Below are 9099 nucleotides of genomic sequence, written 5' to 3' on the forward strand. Positions count from 1 at the left end.
GTGTAATAAATCTTGTGTGTGCTATGGACTGAGGAGGGGACAATAAAACAAGAGTGTCCGACACGCGGCGTAGATAAATCAGACACATTTGTGCGAGCTGTGACAGCCACCCTTCAGCGATTCAATGTTTTCATCATATCTCAGTGAGCTGCGATTGCTTTTACTGCAGAAGTATTAATCTTTGTAAGTGTCTGCTGTGTTCGTTTACAGCTCCGAATTTACGGTTTGGAGTATCACGTTAAATTGTCGTTACAACCGCTTGCGACTTGGTTTGGTTACACGTTTTTACAGGTATAAGTTAACAATTATGATGAAATAACTGCATAATATTAACGTTGGCACCTTTTTGAAGTAAGCAATTAGTTCTGTATCGTTTGAATTATTTAAAAAGTCGAAGTAGGTACAAGTATGCACTTTTCCAGAGGCGGTTTCGCTGTTCGCTGTAAACTTGCATATTGAGCAGTAATTTCCTTTGCAAGGAGTGCACCGAGATGAAGCCTATTCAGACGATGTTTAAAGAGTCCTAAGTTTTATAGGCCAAGCCTTATTAAACAGGTGATGCAAGCCTTAGTATGTGCGCTATATGTGTGCTTAGGTACTTATTTCTTACACTTACCTATTACAATATATTCTGTGCCTGATAAAATGATAATTTAAAAGGGGTTTCATAATATTTAATTACAACTTTCAACATATAAAGTAAATAAAGCGTAGGAGATAGTAACTCAAAGAAATTCATTTAAACAAACTTGCTTCTAGCTCATATTTTATGAAGTAAAAATAAAGGCCAATCGTTTTCATGTTCTTGGGAACGGCTATTAATATAATTTGAAACAATTTCTATTTAATCGTTTTAACTACGCTATCAATATGCTCGTGTTAGAAATGACTAGGATATCAGTTCATAGTTGGAGTGGGAATCGAATTATTGTGTGGAGGATTGCATTTCGCTTAGATCTCCATGCAATCATCGCTTTAAAGCTAGCTGTATAAAATAGAAATTGCTATTGCAATTAATTTTCGCTAAATTTATAGTGAATGAGTGATTCTGACACGGCAGGCGGTAGTCGGACGAGTCTCTTATTTATAGCCAATCTTCGTCAACGTCAATGCGTTATAGCTTCTCATGGATATATTGAATTTGAGTGTCGTGGTTTTGCTATCCTAGCCGTGTTATTGATTTCTCCTTCTCATAATATGTACCCTAATTAAGAGAAAAATAACTTTGATAAAACGTTAGATTTCATTCAATGTAATTCAAAAATGAAGATGCAGATTTTAAATATTCGCTTTTTTATTATTCTTATTCATTATTTTCATCACATGTTTTATTCATGGGTTCATTCCCTTATTGATATAGAGAAATCTGAAAGGATTCTATTCAGGGTTCAAGTTATACTGGAGGATTAGATTGAACAATGGCAATTCGTCTCGTCAGACCTGGGCCAGCTTATCGAGCGTCCACACTCCACACCCTCTGCTGGCACATGCTAACTGAAACTGATTTACTGCATTGATGATAGTTTATTCGCTAGGGTACGCACGTCACAAGATTTGCTACGTGGTGCATATATATCGGCTATTCAGGGCTTATAATTTAACGGTAATTAAAGATATAGGCAGAGCAATATATTGCAATACCCGAGACTATTCACAATATTGTTGTTAGCACAGTTGTTAGTTATAGGGATAGAGATAGATATATAGAATAATTACTGTAACTATAATGACAAAATATTGACAACGCTCGCTCTTGAAAGAGCAGCGATGTAGGATTGTAGCCTGTGATTGTAGTTGTGTATCGAAAGTTTTAATTTTTTTTTAATGTCCAAACGATCGAATGAACGAACAATCATCCAAAACGATTATTTACTTAACTGTTTAAAAAGTGATACATATTAAAAAAGACTAAACCATACCGTCTTCTCGATTTTACCTTTAAACAGTAGCGCGATAAGTCTGATTCCATAGTATTTTTAATAAAATTATAACATCAAGAAAAGCACACACTAAAAGGAGATTAATTTTGTGTCATTTAATCATAAAAGAGATAGAACAATATTTGTAGTAATTAACGTTACACGGTCACAAAGGTTGAAAAACAAAAGATTAATAGTTTCTCGGGAAATAAGCGTATCAAAGAAAATGTCAAGAAAAGCTATTCTGAAGTTAATCTCAGCTCTTAGAACGGTATGGATTGTATTGACATTTTATTGATGCTTTGAAAATAGATTCCAGCAGTCTTGAGTTAATATTCAGGGTTTGCATAAGACTGAACAGGGTAACTTTTGTTGGTTGAGACAATAAATTAAGTAAACTTTCAAATCTATGTTAAACAGAGCTCTTTAAAATGAAAGCGGTATAATTATAGCATTAAATATATGACTTATTATATGTCTATAAAGTTTGGTAAACTTTCCTTCATAATTAATGAATTAATTTTCATAATCATCATCAGCCCATACACTGCAGGGACGTGGCAGTGGTGATGTGTGTAATGTGCAGATAAATTGAAAAGTCTCTGTATCTGGCTAGATTTCTTCCTCTAAGCCACCATCAGTACGTGCTTTTTTATAGAGTTATTATTGTGATAAGATATAATTAACCGTTTCATTAGTTCAAAAATAGACTACAGAGCTTATAGAACATAAATAGAATATTTTATAGGGCTTGTCCAGAGGCGGTGAAGAGGATAACTTTAACGATAATTAATCTAATACAACTTATAACAATTAATAGTTAAAATCAATACAGTAATAATTGATTGATGGAGGTTATTATAGAGTAATGAACTCTATGACTCCTACGCTATGATTATTAAGTTCGTGTGGAGCACGAATTCATAGAACATTATGTTCCATTTCTATTTTTGATCTTTCTTAAATGTTTCCCATGAATACCTAACATCTTTAGCAAATGATGCCGCTAAGAAGCTTAATAGATATAAATAGTAATATTGAACACCGCCTGTGAGTAAATCATATTCTTTATTGGTGCACACCACACGTGATTGGGACAACTTTATACAGAAATATCTACTAAGATTATATTAATGTAATACACACACATTACACAATTAATATAATATTTAATTATGTTATAGGCAAGATCGTGGTCGTATACTTAGTGGCTGTTTTCGTCAAAATCCTCTGAAATATTTATTACACTAGATTATGTCATGTTTCGAAAATTATCTTATATAGTATAAAAAAATGAAACCCGTTTTCCTTGGTCACGGCATCATGCGTGAATGGGTAGACCAATTTCGATAATCCTTTTTTTATTATATTCCTTGAAGTACGAGGATGGTACTTATGGAGAGAAAACGAAAATGTATACGACGGGCGAAGCCGGGGCCACCGCTAGTAATAGATAATTTTCATGGTTAAAAGAAAAGTATTTAATTTCGTAAATGGACAAGAAACTGCTTTTCTCTAAGAATTTATCATACTTTTAAACTTTTACACCTCAGTAATAGAAGTGTTGATTTTCACTCAAGATAAAGCAGATTTTATAACCGAAGAATACAGGGGACTTCGTATCGTAGGCGAGCTAATGCGTATATATCATCCCTATGGAAAATTCATTAACAGATAATATAACGTTACATTGCGCCACGAAGACGGTCGGCTCCGGTGCGCGATGTTTTGACCTAATTAATATATCACCGAGGGACGCAACGTCTGCTGAATTAATTTTGATTAATTGAAGATACATCTACGATTTCATCAACCCTTTTCTTGCTAAATCCCAAATTAATTATTTTTACGATTTATAAATTATTTTTTTCGTTGCTGGGTAAAATTATTCTATTCATTTTTGAAGTGCCTTTACACATAGGTACTTATTTGTACGTATCCTAAGAATAAGACTCCACAATCATATTATGTGTGAAACTTCTATAGATTATCTTTTCTTTATATGTAACCTAAAAATCTAACCTAACCCTATTCGTCGTCCTATAAATTTCAAGTTTGTTGTTTGGTATCTATTAATATCTACGTTTTCTGCTTGGATATAGATCTAATGTTAGAGTTCATAGCAATAATAGTTCGATTTTTTATGACCGGACAAATCCTACTATTAAGTGGATGATGAAGCGTTAGTTTTATTATATTTTTTTAGTTTTCATTCGATCTTCAGCTATCGTCGCTATCGTCGTCAATTCACATGACTCATTAACCTTTTTTATGCTGTTTACTGAGTCAATATAATGTGTATGTGTATTACAACAATAGGCCGACTTTCATTAACTCAGACGTAGGTACATTTAATCGTTAAGTACTTAGAAGTGTGTACTCATCCATACTGACCATTTGACCTGAAACAGTTGGCACTTCTTATCCCATGCAATTCAGTAAACTTAGGCAAGTAATTAATGACCTGGCACTAAAGGTTACATCATGAGGCTAGCGTTTACCTTTAGCCTTTAAACCTGTAACGTGTAAGTGTATGAGTAATCCTATAATTACCTCAGTTCAGGAAGGCTCCGTTTTCATTGCTCATAAAGCTCGATGGCTCAACAACGGACAATTCCACTGCACTATAAAGTGTCGGCTAATAGGGATTACTTCACATATGAGCTGAAATTTACTTTCATGGCTTTATTAAGTATTTATCTAGATATTATCGATTTTGTATTAAATTCGTACTAACGAATATGTTCCATTTTCATCCAAATAACTTTATTTTTCTGCGATAGCTTGCAAAGAGAAAATACATTACGAAATATCTCAAAGAATTTATTTTACGTACGGAAAACGGTTGATCGATTATCACATAAGTAAGGCACTTCGATCAGAACCCAAGCCACGATTACTAAGAGTTACCAAAGTATTTGGTATTGTTTTCTTGTTGTTAAGAAGATCTTGTGAAAAATGAAGGTGTCGGAAAAGTTTCGAAGATAAAACTTGTTTGTTAGTTTATGCTCTCGTATTAAACGGCTTTCGGTTGGCTTATCAGATCAGATCATAAAAGAAGGCTATAAAGATATTAAACGAGAAAACGGAAAATAGCATACACAATATTACCCATTTTTATAAGTCCTACCCTTTTAACAGGAAAGCTAATATTAGCTTTATCTAGTTATTGATTCTTCTATAACTCAATTTGTTCAAGAGTTTTTCGTAGCTGTTTTGATAGAACTTTTGGGGATTTATTTATCTTATTAACAACGGATTAATAAGTGAGGATTTATGAAATGAAGAACCAAATTAGGAAGGCTTCTTTCTTTTATCGTTCATAGAATAATTTAAGTGTACCGTGCCAGCTGAGTTACTCAGACAATACAAATTGAGTTGAAACAATGAAATTCTTTCCTTCCAAATGTCAACAAAGCGTAATTTAATATACAACATTGAGTCGGAAAGTTTGAAACAATGACGTGCCGATGTCTATTTCTGTCTAGTCGGTGTCCAGTTGAGTGTGAATGGAAATTCGTGGTGGAGGTAAAATTAGCGTGCGAGTTTATACGGGCATGTCCATTGCAGTCGGTACGAGTCTGGACAGACGGGTAACCGCAGCTCGCGCCAGCCGCATCGAAACCAACTGCTTTGCCGGACACAGGAAATTAATATAAATTCCTATCACAACTCGAAACAGGGCACAGTCCATCCCGTGATGAGCCCATTGTACGTTTCAATCGAACCACCTCTCTAGTTTATTCATGTCAGTTTGCATTTCAATGAGGTGATGCTGATTGCGTTATATTTGGATACGATTTGCTTGTCTCCAGGTAGTAAAAGTTTGGTTGTGTTCTCGGTTTCATTGTTTGTTTGTTTTCTCGTTGAGCTCAGATTTAGTAGGAATAAGTTTCTAATGCAATTAGTGATTGCATTGCGAATGAATTGAAACTTTTACAGAAAATGAAATAATTCGAATGTATAATTTTATGTTATATCAAAAAAAAACCTTTATTGCATGAGTTTAAAATAGTAAATCTTTTCAGAAGATCTAATTACCTCAGTTTTGATCTCCAATAGATAACGCTTAATTGTGGTATGTATGCAAGGAAAGGTAAAGAAAGATTAATTAATATTGTTATGTATTAGAAATGTCAAATAGTTTAGTACAGGCAGTATAGTAAATCAGTTCATTAAAACCTTATGAACTGACTAATGGGATGTGTGTGAGATAATACAACAAAAACCCTATTATAGATGATAATAATTATAATGTGAATAGTAATTACATGCTATATGTGAGCGTTGAACCGTTTCGTGTGAATGCAAAAATATACGAGCTCCGTGAAAAGCAAACATAGCACGTTGCTGATACTCGTCCACATTTCAACAACTTTCAAAACATTTACAGATAAAATAGTTATACTTATATGTACGTATATACGTTCTACTGGGTGTTTGTTGTAAACTAACATTTATAACGATAGTGAAATTTTTTAGTAGTTATATGTATATGTAATTTTAGTAGTTTTGAAAAGAATAAGTTTCAAAGGACTCACTTGTTCACTTTCAGTTAATAAATTTTATCAATATCTTCGCTTCATTTTACGGCACAAATTGGAAAAGAATTGTTAATTATTTTGAAAACGACACGCGACTTTACGTGTGCTAAAGAGATGAAAGGAAAGGAACCCGCCTACGTAGGGGCAATATTGTCGCACAAAAGAACAAAATTGCTTCAAAATGCGACAGTCAGTTTGCCGTCGAGGAGTTATTGTAACTACCCCTCTATTGAAATCGCTTCATGCATATACACCTTTGCATTGGGACTCTTTTATATTTTCAATAATATCAGTGAGGATAAAGAACATCTTCAATAATTTGATTAGGAGAAAGCTTATTCAAACTAACCTAACAGATGGGGATTAGCAAGTAATTAGTGAGCGAAATGCCTTAATTAATGTAATGTAATATATCCAAGTAATTTAATCATTCTAATCGATTGGAACATGATAGAGGATAAATAATATGAATTTGAAGCTGTAAACATTTAGTAGTGCCTTTAGACATAGAGTTCGTGTATAACAATAAATTATCTTCTTAATATATATAAATATAAATCTCGTGTCACTATGTTTGTCCTCAATGGACTCCTAAACCACTTAACCGATTATAATACAATTCGCACACCATGTGCAGTTCGATCTAACTTGAGAGATAGGATAGTTTAAATCTCAAATCGTTTTAGAGAAAGCGGGCGAAGCCGCGGGCGGTCAGCTAGTATTATTATAAATTGAATTACATTATGTTAAGGTTTGTAATAATAGGTGAATATACATATTATAACTACTTAGAATTTATACAGGAAAGGTGCAAGTCTGAGCGTCGCGTCGTGAATGGGACTTGCAAAGAGGAAGTGGCTCCTACAGATTGGCATAAAGCTAATTGAATTTTAAATGCTATTGTGTTTTGTCTGCGAGCAGAAGTGAAAACTTTAACACACCCTTATCCATTTACAATCCCATAATTTTTCCTCAGAAAGATCTCAGACACTCTTTGTAGTGAAAGCTTTTGCCAATCGTTGATTTTATCAGGTAATTACTGCTTTGAAGAAATGGTTTTTAATTAAAAGTACAAATTATTTATTTGTTTTCAAACAAGTATAACTTTTACTAACTAAAATAAATAATTTAAAATATTTAAATCTTGTAGTTAAAACTTTATTATTTGTCTTCTCTTTTGCTGTGTCTTGTTGTGTATTTTGAAAACTTTTTTATAAATTACTATACAACCAAATCACGTGGATATTTTTTTTATACCATTAACATTAATTCATAGTATGTTTACAAATCTCTCTAAATATAAATGGTTGTCAGGTAGGATATATTCAACACGACACAAATTCGACTGTAATCGTTCTTAGTTTATCAACCCGCAACGTCAGCAATTATTTAGTGAGTAAATGTTTGACTTAAAATCAACTTAATCGCTCTCGACCAACAGTAAAAACGTTGAACTAATTCATTCTGGAAAATACTACCTAAGCTTTATTTGACTTCCACCGAACATTTGAGTAAATTTATCCTGCAGGAATCATTTAATCATCATAATTTATTTAAAATAGAAAGGTAGACGAGCCGAGAAAAGCGGATTGTTGAAGGGACATTCTGATTAAGAAATAGTTTAAAATAAAATTACAAATGGAAGCTTGTATTTTTTTATTTCCCTTTCTAGTCCTTTCCATTATTCCCATCTACAATCCTTCTCAATAATATACATACAGTACAAATAATTGCAGCTCTCAATATAGAAGTTCTCTATTACACAATTTCAATTTCAGCTAATGCTTTGTTTTATCCTAATCGCTTTTCTTCACTCAAAAAGTACTCGGAAACAAAAGAATCTGTTAATCTACTTAAAACTATCTTCTGAAAGGAACGACTAAAACTATCACAACATAAACAGCTTAAAAGTTTGGGATGTGTGGAGTGTATGTTGTCTCTATAAATAGTAGTACAACTTTATCCATCGGTTCATGGATCTGTCATATATATCACATCTTATGAGTATCTTATGCTTTAGCTTTTATATCCACTGTTTTAAGAATTAATAAATTTTTTTATGTTTATTTTCACAATAAAACAGAGCTTATTTTTATATTTGGTTAATAGGTACATTAAACAAATAGGTGAAAATAACTACGAGCAAAATACTTGCTTGCATTTGGCAACCCAAACGTTATGCCAAGAAAAGAATAAGCAACCCTCGGTTTGCATATTCAAAAGGCTGTGTACTTATCGTTAGTGTTAAATTTTTTCGTTAAACTCAATGTTGAAATAATAAAAAAAATCATTTTTCGATTTTTAATTAATCATCGGAATCATAGCCTGGCCAAGATTTTATCAGGCAACCCCTTTTTTATCATTTTTAATAAACTAAATTACCTATCAAATATTTTTATCCAATAAACAGATCGGTGAAGGTCGAAGATATATCGGATCCTCTACGTTTATTGATAATCATAATTATTCGCGAAGACTCAACCATTGTACCATACGATCGGAATCTTCAAATAAATTTCCTGTTATTTCTCAAAGCAACTGTCAAATAGGTCGGAACTTAGATTACAAAATAAAGTACAGATGGAGCATGACAACCGCCCGTCGCCCTTGTCAAAGAAAATACGAAATCAAAAACA

Source organism: Colias croceus, chromosome 10, assembly GCF_905220415.1.
Source record: "Colias croceus chromosome 10, ilColCroc2.1".
Classification (NCBI taxonomy): Eukaryota; Metazoa; Arthropoda; class Insecta; order Lepidoptera; family Pieridae; genus Colias; species Colias croceus.